Raw genomic sequence first — 14,763 nt, 5'->3', positions numbered from 1 at the left:
ATGTAAAATAAGTTTAAAAAGAGTTAAAAAAAAATACTTATAAAGGTTGTATAAAAAGTTGTAAGTTTTTAAAAAAGGTTGTGAAATAATTTTTTTAAAAGTTTGTAAAAGAAGTTTAAAAAAAGGTTGCAAAAAGTCTATAAATATTTTATGAAAAAGTCGTAATTTTTTCTTTAAATATTGTAAAAAAATAAGTTTCCGGAGTATTGTAAACAAATTTCAGACCAATATTTTAACAAAGTTTAAAACTTGGCCAGCCACAAGTGTAAATGTATAAATGATTTTTTGATACATACATGTAAAGCACGCATGGTGGCATTCATAATCAAAATGATATGGGTCTTATGTAGGGGCCAGGGGCGGCTTAACCAGATTGAGGGCTCTAAGCGTATCAAAAATTTGGGGTCCTTTGGCCTTTATTATACTTAATGTTATCACAATTAGTTCTTAACATCTTTGGCCTTGAGAAAACTCAAATTCGTTCCTACTTCCAACAAAAATCGTCCCAAACCTGATTCAATAGTAATGTACTACAAGTTTAAAGTTCAAACTCGAATACAAAAATTTGGTCTGAAATTACACTAAATTATAATGTTTGGTTGGCCTGAAGGAATGGAATGCATTATCACATGACAAAATTAACAATTTGGAATGAATCACATTCCATCAGGAATGGTTCATTTAACAGAAACAAGTTTTTCTTCTTCATTCCTATGGAATAAACCATTCCATTTCTTCCCTGATTCTATCATGATCATACCAAACACTACCTAAATTCAATGAATCAAAATTATCTTGGATTTGCATAATAGAACCTCATCATCATCCTCTTCTTCTGTAGAAATGTTTTTTTCCATCCACCTGATCTCCTTTCCCAAGAGATCCCTCCATAACTTCAACTTCATTAGACTCGATATCCTGCTTGGACACCTCTGTGGCTGAATTTCCAATTACTTCTTTCTTCTTAATTATTTCCTCTCTAAGACAATTTGACACTGAAACCTAAATAGTCTTCCAATATGAGATACATAGTAGAAAACAACACAACAGCAGAAATGATATTGTATGCTCCTAACTATACCTTTTTATTTCTTTCAGGAAATCCAGGGGTCCCATATGTATCAATAGGGAAGCCACTTGTTACATAAAATACATTTGATGCCCCAACAGAAAAAGTTGCATTTCCAGATACCATGGTTGATTGGAAGCTTGATCTTCCAAATGAAGGTGTGAGGTGCATACCATAGAATATTGCCCCTGTTGGGTCATGATCATGACTAAATCTTGGCCCAAAATCTAATAATTGATTGCTAAGATCGGTTGTTTGGTCAAAAAAATTGAAAACTGTTATAGAAATAACACATCAAACATTAACCCTAATAGATAATCTGATAGACTAATAATCAGATTCAGATATTCGTATAATGGAAGGTCTGAAAACTGCTACAAATATAACATATCAAACGTAATCTTAATAGAGTAACTGAGAATCAGATTGACAGAGTATCAGAGGAAGAAGAAGACCAGTCGTTGGGTTATTAGAGGAAGAAAAATAGATTGTCAAACATAAGAAGAATTGATAATCAACTAATCGGATTATCAGATTACCAGAGGAAGAAACAAAGAAGAAGAACATATCAAACTTAACATACCGTTTCATTGTTTCAATCGATAATACAAATTGGTAATGGTTGTTTCTTGCTTCTGCGAGAATGGAAAATCAAAGAATGAGAAGCCGAGAACGAAGATTGGAACAGCCCATAGTCGCTTGGTTTTGATGATTTCTTTCAATCTGTGGCATGCACAATTTGAAGAACCATCGAGATTTGGGTTAAGGGGGCCCTTAGAATTGGGGCCCTAAGCCCTTGCTTAGTTTTACTTGAAGTAAGGCCGGCCCTGGTAGGGCCCAATCGGTTAAATATAATGTTTGTCTAACTGTTCGTCACGACCAGTTAAACTTTAAAACTATCCGGTACGGGTCACAAAAACACAGGTATGGCTGAGGTGACACACCAAAACGGTGTTATAATGCTAGGAACACCGTCCCCTCTCCTATTATGGTAAGCCAGGTTGTAACGATAACACAAAACAACACCATTTTTAACCAATCAACTTTTTTTTCTTCTTCTTTTCTTCACCTCAATGCCATTGAGATAATTGAAAACTATCCCTTATAAAAGAGGTGAAGATTGGTGCTTACCTGGCCTCACAATGCCGTTGACCATACCGATTACCCTAAAGGCTCAACCAAGTCCTATAAGGCTCTATAAGATAACTAGTGCTCGATGTTTGGTTTTTCATCCCGACCGGTTAGGACACATATTAAAGGCCCAATCAATTTCATAACAACTTGGATAAAATGGTGAGTTGTATCAAAAGAATGTAGCGTAGAGCATGTGGCATCCTAATGTTGGTCCATATAAATATGATTAGATTTGATGTTGCAACCATGTAATATAATGTGTCCTCATAAGGTTGATATTCTTATAAATCCATACAAACTCTCTCAATAGCATTTTGTGTGGAAAATCAGTCTTGGGCAATTTATTTCTTTCGGGTAGAGAAAACATGTTAGAAACTTTATAAATAAATTGATGAAAAATAAGTTTGTTGTTTTGTATTTTGGTCTTTATTAAATGAGAAAATATTTTCTTTCGACACATATGTTCTAAAATAATATGCAACAAGTTTCGAACCCATATATATTTAGAATAATTTGCAACAAATTTTAACACCAAAACATAGACAAATAACGCAATTTGAACAAAAAACCCTAAGGGTATAAATGGAATTATAATTCTCCCTTTTAAGAAAAGTCAAATTTCTGCATCTAACTCAAAATAGCCATGACTCAATTATCAGGGCCAAACATGAAGCACTCCAATTTTATATATAACAAGCAGCAACCTTTCCCTTTCTAACCTCAAAAGTCAAAACCATGTTTTACGAGTTCCTTAGACTATAATCAGAAGTCAAACTCACCTATCACCTAAAAAACAAAAACCCAATTGAAAAAGTTGGAACAAAAAAAGATTTAATGAGCACTATAATACTAGATAACCAACCTAATTAAACAAAACATCTTTGTTATTTATGTGCATGATGTCATCCTTGAGAATGCATTTCCACCTGCTTTTTGTATGTGTCACCTATTAACCAGTTTTTACTTTTAGGATTCTCTATAACAGTAATAATGGGCATTTAAGTAATTTCACACCTTGTCAAATTGAGCCAAAGTTAGGTGATATGTATTTACTTCATCGCCTTTATCCACATCATCAAGATCATCATCATTTTCATTCAGAGGCTCTTCTTCATCATCATCCGCAACATCATTTTGGTTAAGAATGGCAGGAGTTGGTGCTTGTACCTCTTAAACATACAAATAACACAAAATACCAAAATTAGAAATTAGAAAATAATAATATAAAAACTGAAACATTTTTAAATAAAATTAATATTTAGTTTACCAGGGGGAGCTGGTGTGTTAGCTACATTGTGGTCTTCGTTCACAACTCCTTGGTAATTGTATATCTTTGAATTCAAGATTATAAAAAGGAAACAAATACGAATATTTGCATCAAAATTACATAATTCTTGTAGAATATAAGATACAATCGTACAAAAAAATGCCAAGAAAGATTTACCTCAGAGTTATCAGCTATTAAATCTTCACTCCATCTTGTTGTGGAATATATCCACCTTGAAGATATTATGTGGGGAAATCTTCCTTCTTACGTTTTCCAGAAGATAAAAAGAAATACTATGAATAGGATTAAAGAATGTACTAATATTAAATTAAAGAGGTTTTAATATGTATCAAATAGAAGAAAGATAACTTGGCATTACTTAAATATTAAGAGTATCACTATTGTAACCTGAGTTGTGGGTTGACTAGCTCCTCCTCTTTCAACCTGTTCATGACCTTCCACATAGGTTGAAAGAAAATAAATAATTAATAATAGTAATAAAGTGTGGTTATTATTTATTAATAGGAAACATACCAAAATTAACATCAAAAAGGGTCTTTGGTTCAACTGTGAAAACTAAAAACTTTTTCCGTTCCGTTATGCATTTTCCGTTAATGAAATTTCAGATCCGTTAACTTTTCCGTCAAAATTTTGGTTTAATAAAAATAATCTAGTTATATTTAATTAAATTATTTACGAGTCGGAACCAAAAATCGCGCGGAAACCCGAAAATCTGGAAAAAATCAAACATTTCTGGTCGAAATGGGTTTACGACCGTAAACTCTGTTTACGGTCAAGGACGAGTGGACCCCTCACCTCACCCCTATAAATATGATGCCTCCGACTTCTTTGGGACATTTCTAGCCGCATTCTCTCCTCCTCTCTCTAAGATTCATCAACCGTAAACTCACAAAATCGCATTTAAACTCCGGAAAACATTGAGAAAACCACGTTTGGAGCCATTTGGAATGCTTGGAAACACTTAGCTCATCGAAATCAGCATCCAAACATCATTTTTCCGAGTTTATGGTCCAACCTTCAAAGACCATAAACTCAGTTCTTGAGTTTACGGCCGTAAACTCGGCAATCTTTAGAAACCGTAAACTCGCCAATCTTCAGAAACCGTAAACTCGCCAACCTTTAGAGACCGTAAACACCTTTTTGGTCGTACTTTTGGCTGAAAACCCATTTCTTCGATTCAAGCAAGTCTCGGTAACATTCCTCAACCGAATTCAAGTGTTCTGTAACGCCCGCGTTTCCAGGCTAGACATTTTCGTTGATGTAATAGTCTAGGTTAACCCTTTCAAACTCTTTTTGAAGTATTAATGATGAAATATTTGAGTATTATGTGAATTATGTGTATTTGTGTGCTTATTACTTAATTATAAAGATATAATCAATAAAGAATAAAAATAAGCGTCAAAATTAAAGTGTGAGATAAGCCCGATATCTTTACATAAAGTTTTAGTGGTCGAAACAAGGATTCCGGAGATATAATGAATGCCAAAATCCAAGTTATAACGAAAAAGTTATGACCTGTTGAAGTTTCGCGACAGAACCGGCGCGACGCCGAATGACGTAAAATATGAATTTAAGATAGAGCGATATCTATCCTTAGTGATCTAAACGAAATTCGTAGGGTTAGTTAAACCGAAAGCGTGCATGAAAAGAACGCCCAAATCTGACTTCGTATGAGGAAGTTATGATTTTTCGAAGTTTCGACTTAGCGGTATGCAGCCCGAATACTCGAAATAGAAATCGAGTGATATTTAGCCAAAAATTTCTAAATGATAATTGAAGATCTCATTGATAGTAGTCCAACGATAAAAAGACAGACGAAAACGGAGTTCAGATGAAAGAGTTATGAATTTCGAACAGAGTTTTCCTGTCCCGACCTACTAAAAATACTATATAAGTAATATACTTATAATATATTAAAAATCCATTCAAAATTAGCCAATGTAGTCTAAACGAGAGTTGTAGAGCATAATCTCACCTTCGCGTCGATATAAAGAACGTCAAAAACGGAGTTCGTATGCGAAAGTTATGAATTTCTGAAGTTCGGGGCGTGAACCCCAAAGCTGTGTCAGAGACCACGGCGTGGCAAGCAGTGCCACGATGTGGCAAGTCTTTTGACACCTCCGGGAGTCCCCCAGACACAACTTGCGATGACGTATGCAGTGACGACCAAGCCCACGACGTGGAAAAAGGGTACCACGACGTGGCAAGGGCCAAATTTGCCCTATAAATAGATTTGAAGGGCCAGCCGTTTAGGGTTGCTATTTTCTCTTCTATCTCTCCCGTTTTACCTCGATTTACGTGCAAGAAATATCCCGAAGCAAGTCCTGAAGCCCTGAAGATCCCGAGAAGTGAAATTCCCGAGCCGAAGCTCTACCCATGAGGAGTCTGGTTTTTGTGAAGATCTTCCAGATCTACCGAAGAATACTACTTCTACAAGCCGTAGTGCTGTCTGATCGTCTTCTGATCAAGTGAGTGTGTAGTTACTTTCTTCTAACACATAATTATGAAGTCTTTTATACGAAATATGTGTTATGTGTATATTTTGTTGTTATATGTGTGAATGTATATTCACTTTATTCTATCTCATGGATATGATTTATTCTCTATGAAATACGTGTTATGTGTATGTGTCTCATCTTTTATCTGGAATGTGTTTTGAATGAACATACTATACAGGTTTTAAACTACGTATAAAAATGTATATTTTATCTACTAAAATGTTGGGTAGAACATGGGTAGATAGTTGTCTTGTGATAAAAAGATGAGAGGCCTCGATGTTTTTGATTTAGTCATCTAGCGGAGTTTAGATGACGACCACAGACTTTTCTAGACAGTCCTGTGGAACGCTAGCAGGCTCGCCACCTGTAGGTGTTAATGAACTTGGGTGTTCATTCCATGTACTCCATCCCCCTCATGGTTTCCTTATTTGACTTATATTGCTGAGGAACCCTCGAAGCATGTGTTGTCGCCCCGATGAAATATTCTTAGACTACGTCACTTATGTTAGTTGTCTTAGGGATGTAAAGTGAGAATAACGGGAATGGGTAATTGGGTTATTATTGGTTGGTGGAATTAAATATAATTATTTATTGTGGGTTGAAAACCCTATATGCTTACCAGGCTCCCAAGCCTGACCCACTCAGTTTCTTTGTATTACAGGTAGTGGCGCCAGAGCATAAGTTGGATGACTTGTCAAGTTATTTTTGGATTATAGACCTGTTGTTGTAAATAGCTGTTGTAAGGTCTATATTGAAATGTTTATGCTTTTGGTCTGTTTATCGGAACATGACATCCCGAGTATTGTAATATAATGAAAAATACATTTCTTTAAGAAATGCTTTGGTAAATCTTATTTTATCATATTTTGTTTTGGGAACGAATTCCGCAACTCTTTTAATCAAAGGATTACTCTGAAATTATTTTAAAAGCATTAATTAAACCAGTCTTTTCTGGCCGTGATTTTGGGGATGTCACAGTTGGTATCAGAGCATTAGTTTAAGCGAACTAGGAATTTGTAGGATTTCTAGACTTAAACTTAGAATGCTAAGTGAAATTGTGCGATGCGTGTCTGTTATATTTTAGACATGAGCACTAGTATATTTTAGGAAAGTTGCCTAAAATGCCTTAATGTGCAAAATGTTATACGTTGCCATATATGATATTATTTTTTCGGATCTATGGTCTGTTGCCGACCGGATCTGGAAACCTTATGTGTGTAGGATTCTAAGCGTACGTCGACGACATTAGAACTAGCATGTAAACGTTTCGGAGTGATAAGGATGATTTGAATATCTATTGTGAATGAGGATCTAATTTCACCTTATTCGGTGTGTAGATCAAAATGGTGAGAACAAGAAGTGGAGTTGGAAATGCTGATGAAAACAGGAATCAACCACCAGTGATTGAGCAATTACCTGTTGTAGCTGCAGCACCTGAGCCAATAACAATGGCTGGTGTACAGATGATGATTCAAACGATGTTGGATCGTCAAATGAAGGAGAATAGGCGGTTGCTTCAACATAATAGTGAAGAACTGTCAATTCAAGTGGAAGAGCCCAAATTAAATGAAGGGCACTCGGAAGGTGGAAACTTCAGTGGGTCTGTTGGTCAAGCCAACCCACCGATAGTTAAGCAAAACAACCATGATGGAAGGAATGATGGAATGGGATGCAAGTACAAGGACTTTCTAACTTGCAAACCATCGACCTTCACTGGAAAGGAGGATCCGATCGAAGTGATGGATTGGATCTACGAAATGGAGTTAGCCTTCACGACTTGTGGCTGCAGAGGCAAGTTGCAGACTACCTATGCAGTGCGTCAGTTCCGAGGTGGAGCCGTTCGTTGGTGGAACACTCTAGGGAAGACTTTAAGCCCTAATGAGCCACTTCAATTGACATGGGCAGAGTTCTTGGCGCAGTTCAAGCGCAAGTTCTGCTCGGCTCAAAATCTGTTAGAATTGGAGAACAATTTTCTAACATTGACCAAGGGCAGCATGTCAGTTGACGATTACACTAACTCTTTCACCGATAAGATGGAGTTTGCTTTGCACATCATGCCAGATGAGCTGAAAAAGGTTGACCGATACGCAAAAGGACTTCCATGGGAGTACGCGGTGCCGGTTCGTCAGGCACCTACTCTGGAGGCAGTTATTTGGGCTGCCAAGTCTGTTGAGGACATGATCAAGGGAAGGACCGCTGACAAGTTTGAAGTTGGCGAGAAGAGAAAGTTTGAAGGAACTTCAGGTTCCAACAAGAAAAACAAATTTTCGAAGTTTGATTTGAAAAAGTTTGGAGGAAAAGGAGGCAAAGCAAAATGGTGTGAGAAGTGCAAGAAAAAGCACTTTAGGAAATGTAGTGAGGATGTAACCTGCTACAAGTGCGGAAAAATTGGGCATTTTGCTAATGAGTGTCTGAACAACAAAAGGATGTGATTTGGTTGTAACGAGGAAGGGCACATTTTGAAAGATTGTCCAAAAAAGAAGGAGGCAGCTAAGCCCAACATTCCACCAAAGCCGAAGGCGAGAGCCTTCCATATGACACTTGAGGCTGCGAAAGATGAAGCTGATGTCGCTTCAGGTACCTTTCTCGTAAACAAATTACCTGCTCAAATTTTGTTTGATTCTGGAGCCAAATACTCCTGTATTTCGCATGAGTTTGGTAGAAAACTAGCCTTGCCTGTTGATAGACTAGATAATGCTTTATTAGTCGAAGTAGCTAGTGACAAGTTTCTACCTATTAGCCATTGTATGAAAAACATCTTAATCGACCTTAATGGGAATAAGTTTCACGAGGAATTATTACCTATCGAACTTAATGGTTTCGACATCGTGTTGGGAATGGATTGGCTTAGCGCCAATGATGCCGAAATATTGTGCAAGAAGAAGATAGTAAAAGTTAACCCGCCAGGGAAAGAGTCATTTATGGTGTATGGGGATAAACGCAGAGTGAATTCTGGAATCATTTCCCTAATGAAAGCCATAAATTGTTTGACCAAGGGATGTACATCATATCTAGCATTCTTGATCGATGCTAAGAAGGAAAAGAAGGTGATGCAGAGTATAACAGTGGTGTGTGATTATTCGGAAGTATTTCCTGAAGATCTTCCTGGATTACCACCTGATAGACAAGTGGAGTTCAGAATAGACTTGCTACCAGCAACCACGCCAATAGCAAAAGCACCTTATCGATTAGTACCGACGGAGATGAAGGAGCTAATGATGCAACTTCAGGAGTTATTGGACAAAGGTTTCATTAGACCTAGTTCATCACCCTGGGGAGCTCCGGTGTTATTCATAAAAAAAAAAGACGAGAGCATGAGAATGTGCATTGATTATAGAGAGCTGAATAAGGCAACAATAATGAATAGATACCCATTGCCAAGGATTGATGACCTGTTTGATCAATTGCAAGGTTCGAGCTATTTCTCGAAGATCGATCTTAGGTCAGGATATCATCAGCTGAAAGTAAGAGAGCAAGATATAGAGAAGACTGCATTCAAAACATGATATGGACACTATGAGTTTTTGGTTATGTCGTTTGGACTAACCAATGCTCCGGCAGCATTCATGGATTTAATGAATAGGGTTTGTAATCCGTTCCTTGATAAATTCGTGATAGTATTCATAGACGACATTCTGATTTACTCGAAAAGCCAAGAGGAGCATGGCAGACACTTGCGAGAAGTGTTAGAAGTCTTGAAAAAGGAGAAGCTATATGCAAAGTTCTCCAAATGTGATTTTTGGATTCGAGAAGTCCAATTCTTGGGTCACGTGGTCAACCAAGAAGGGATAATGGTTGATCCAGAAAAGATTGAAGCTGTGATGAAGTGGGAACAACCGAAAAGTCCCACAGAGATCCAAAGCTTTTTAGGATTAGCCGGATATTACCGAAGGTTTATCCAAGGCTTTTCTTCGATCGCTAGTCCATTAACAGCTTTGAACCACAAATGAGCTACTTATGCTTGGAGTGATAAGCATAAAGAAGCATTCGAGAAGCTAACGAAGAAGCTATGCGAGTCACCGATTTTATCTCTACCCGATGGAATTGAAGACTTCGTTGTTTATAGCGATGCGGCTGGAGTTGGATTGGGTTGTGTTTTGACCTAAAGAGATAAGGTGATCGCGTATGCATCTCGACAACTGAAAGAGCATGAAAGGAACTACCCTACTCATGACTTGGAGTTGGCAGCGGTAGTTTTTGCTCTGAAAATATGGAGGCGTTACCTCTATGGCACGAAGTGTAAACTTTTCACTAATCATAAGAGTCTCCAATATCTCTTTAATCAGAAAGAGTTAAATATGAGGCAACGACGCTGGCTAGAGTTACTCAAGGACTACGACTGTGAGATACTTTACCACCCCAGTAAAGCTAATGTTGTTGCTGATGCTCTCAGTCGAAAAGTCAATGTTGAGAGAAAAAGGCCAAGAGCGTTGAGAATAGAAGTTGTCTCGGCAATTATGGAGAGTATAAAGAAAGCTCAAGAAGAAGTTTCTGAAAAGAATGACCGGAAGGAGGAACGTTTGGGCAAAGTGTTGGTGTTTGGTACAAAAGGTCATGGACTGAAGGTATTCCAAGATCGTATTTGGGTACCTAGGTCAAGAGGAATAAGAGATCTTCTGATGGAAGAAGCTCACAAAACCATGTACTCAATTCATCCTGGCAGCACTAAAATGTATAGGGACCTAAAACCTTACTATTGGTGGCTGACGATGAAGCTTGATGTTGCAAAGTATGTGGCCGAGTGTGTGACTTGTGCGAGAGTCAAGACACAACATCAGAAACCATATGGGAGTTTAGAACCTTTACCTGTGCCTATGGGTAAATGGGAAGACATTTCTATGGATTTTGTCACTAAACTACCCCGAACAAAGAATGGTCACGACATGATTTGGGTGGTCGTTGATCGATTCACTAAGAGTGCGCATTTCATAGCAGCCAAGAAGAAATGGTCTATGGATAAGCTTGCGAATTCTAATGTGAAGGAAATTGTGAGGCTTCACGGTGTCCCGTTAACGATTGTATCGGATCGTGATAGCCGTTTCACCTCAAGGTTTTGGAAAAGTCTACAAGAGGAAATGGGTACCAAGTTGTGTTTAAGTACAGCTTACCATCCACAGACTGATGGTCAGAGTGAAAGAACGATACAAAAACTTGAAGATATGCTGAGAGCATGTACCCTAGAATTCCTAGGTAACTAGGATGAACATTTACCTTTGGTAGAATTTTCCTACAATAATAGTTTCCACTCGAGCATAAAGATGGCACCTTATCAAGCTTTGTACGGACAGAAGTGTCGTATGCCGTCTTGTTGGCTTGAGGCTGGAGAAAAGTAGTTTATGGGACCCGAGATGGTCCATCAGACTGCTGAGAAGTTGAAAGTGATCAGGGAAAGAATGTTAGCAGCTCAAGATCGCCAAAAGAGCTATGCTGACAAGAAGCGAAGGCTGATGACCTTCGAAGTTGGAGATTCGGTTTTGCTTAAAGTCTCTCCGTGGAAGGGACTTATAAGATTTGGTAAAAGGGGAAAGTTAATATTGGAATAGTGTCTAAGGCTGCAACTATATTAGGCAAGTATTTGACACGATTGTGCATGGTCCTTTTGTGTTGCCTTCACCATAGCAACTTGACAGGATGATTTATAATGAGAGAAGAAATATTATTAATATATTATGAGAATAATATCAATAATAATAATATTGTTATTTGATTAATATAAGTCATAAATTAATTAGGAATTAATTTGGTGACTTCAAGAGATTAATTAAATAAAAGGGCATAAACTGTCAATTGTATGATAGTTGTACTTTGGGCTATAATCCCTTATGGATAAGGGGTGGACGGTTTTAGGGTTTAGAAGGACCTAGAAATCGTCCAAGGCTTATCATTAGGGAGATTGGATTGCTTAGGCTTAAGTTATCCAATTAGGGTTTAAGGGAGAAACCCTAGGAGCCTCACTAGTATAAATAGACCCATGGGGTCAAGGAAATCGGCACTCTTGCTTTTGAAGAAACCCTGGCCGATTTCTTGCCCTCCCCCCTCTCTCTCTAATCATCCTCTTGCTAAGTTGGTGTTTGTAAGCCATTAGAGGAGTGACAATTGTGACTCTAAGCTCCAAGGACAAGAAGATTCAAGCAAGATACTTAAGGTAATCTTTTAGATCTGTTTTCTTATGTTATTATACTAGATCTATTGATCAAAGTCTTGGATACAATGCATGTTCAATTAGAGAAACCTAGATCCAAGAATTAGGATTTGTATGTGCACATAGGAATGTTCTTATGGCTCAAACCCATCAGTGGTATCAGAGCCCTGATTGGTCTCTATTGAATTGATGCATTGGTTGCTTGATTGTTGATTGCAAAATTCGAATTTTGTCCTTCTGCCTGATGAACTCGGCGAGTTCCATAGTGGACTCGGCGAGTAGGCCTTAACTCGGCGAGTCCATTGTGGTACTCGGCGAGTTCGAGCGTTAGAAAGAGCTAGTTTCGGGATTTCTTGTTGTTTATCTTATGGAAACTTGCCTTTATCTTAATGGATCAATATAAATCCGATTTTAACATATATTTGAGTATATTCTTGACCTAATTAAAGATATTTATCAATTAATTGAATAATAATTTCCTTATGTGATAATTGATTGATTATTTTAATTAAATTGGTAAATTGTTTTGCAAGAAACATTTAAATAAATCAAATAAAGATAATTATGAGATTAAATGGTTAATTTGAATTATTTGTTATTTGATCCCTTATGTTTTGAAAAGTTTAAAACTTGTCCTCAAGTTTTGAAATTTATGTTTTGTGATTAAAAGTTTAATTTAGACAATTTAAATTTCAAACTCTAGAATTTTACAAGTTTAAAATTCAACCCTATACTAATATAATATTACAAGATTAATATGTATATATGTATAATTAAAATGCTAGTCTTACCGTTAGTAGGCCTCATTCATGAAGCCGGTCTATAAGGTGGGTATAAGGTTGCGGCCTATAAAATGGCGCTTAATGGGTGTACACTCACACCCACCGCTTGCTTGATCGGTGGAGGGTCGTTAGCCGAACGGGTAGGATAGGGCAACCTCATCTCCTCATTAAAAGTATAATATTGAAATACAAAGTAACTACATGTTTTTTTTTCAAAATTCCCAATCCTAGTTACTTTAGGAAAAGTGAATTGATGCAATCCCATGAAATTACACTTTGCACCCTTGCTAAGAAGTTAGTGGAGCGTGTGTGGTTTACCGGCACACTAATTGGTTCTAAGCATAGGTGACAAATGGTGATTCATTGTTTATCATAATTCGGTGGAGCGTGTGTGGTTTACCGGCACATCGAATAGGTGATTGTTACAATGAAGGCACCGTGTAGATTTACATGGTAATTCACACCCACTTTGTGATCCTCGGTATCCCAGTCACAAACGAGAGGGGCATATCGAGATTTAAACATGCCATTGAAAAGTTCAATGAATCTCATCGAAACCTAGGAATTCTCAATACATTTAGAACTTAAGGTTATGTTTTCATGGTGGAGAATTAGTGAATCGTCATTCACTTACCTTCAAATTGTTTGCATGTTGGATTACGACATCCCTTTTCTAATATGTAAATATTGTTGTTGGATCCTAGCCCTAATTTTTTCTTATTGGGTGATAATTAGGGATTCAAATTCTAATTTATCTTTGTCCTTTCTATTTGTAGATGTCGAACGCAAACAACGCTGCTGCTAGTTCATTCACATTGATGAGCATTTGCCAAAAGGTGACTTTCGATGGAACGAACTTTAGCGAATGGATAAGATACATTCGCACGATTGCTCGCTAGGAGGACAAGGAGTATGTCCTTGACGAGAAGCTCGAGAAGATCAATCCAGAAATCGCTACTCCAGCTGAAATGACTGCTTTTGAGACTCATGAACGTGATGCGATGAAGGTTCATTGCATCATGATAGCCACAATGAACGCCGAATTCCAAAAGTCCTATAAGGACATGTATCCGTACGAAATGCATCAAGACTTATTGGAGAGATACCATCAAAACGCGAGGCAGGAATGTTACGAGATCTTCACTAACATGATCTCCGCTAAAATGGGACATGGAGAATCTCTAACCGTGCACCTGCAAAAGATGCAAAGGTATGTCGACCGTCTTCGCAAGTTGAATGTCGACTTTGGGGAAGATTTGGCTATCGACATGGTGCTTCATTCCTTGCCTCCGTGTTACAATCAATTTAGGATGACCTACCACATGAATAAGGAAGAGGTCACCCTAAGTAAGCTCCAAGGTCTCCTAAGGGTTGCTGAGAGCAACCTCAAGGACAAGTCTGTTGCACCAACTCCCAATCCACTAGCTGCTCCTTTTTTGGCAATTGGGCAAGGAAGGGGTAAGAAGAGGAAGGCTCCATCTAAGAGCTACCGCAAGGGAAAGTCCCGAGATGGTTCCTCTTCTAGTGGGACCAAAGTTGATCCTGCTAAGCCTAACCCTAACCCAAAGGAGGCAGAGTGCCACCATTGCCACAAAATAGGGCATTGGAAGAGAAGTTGCCCAGAATTCCTGCAAGCCATCAGGGAAGGAAAGATCAAGCTGTCTTTCACAGGTATATACACAATTAAGTCTAATGATTCATCTCATGCTATTTCTTGGGTCCTAGATACCAGGTGTGGTTACCACATTTGTTCTGAATTGCAGGGACTAAGAAGAAATAGGGATGTGGAGCGTGGAAGAATAAATCTAATCATGGGGAACAGAAGATCGTCGTCTGTGACCAAGATTGGA

At 37.8% G+C, this 14,763-nt stretch overlaps 1 pseudogene; it reads right to left on the bottom strand.

The window, feature by feature from the left end:
• Positions 1-3,065: 3,065 nt before the first annotated feature.
• LOC145067278 (transcription initiation factor IIA large subunit-like) lies at positions 3,066-4,075 on the bottom strand (annotated as a pseudogene).
• Between the last annotated feature and the right edge of the window lie 10,688 nt (positions 4,076-14,763).

This window comes from Lactuca serriola, chromosome 8 (assembly GCF_051521515.1).
Source record: "Lactuca serriola cultivar US96UC23 chromosome 8, Lser_US96UC23_V15, whole genome shotgun sequence".
NCBI lineage: Eukaryota > Viridiplantae > Streptophyta > Magnoliopsida > Asterales > Asteraceae > Lactuca > Lactuca serriola.
The sequence above is the reverse complement of the archived record's forward strand: the minus strand, read 5'-3'. Positions and strand labels throughout refer to the sequence as shown.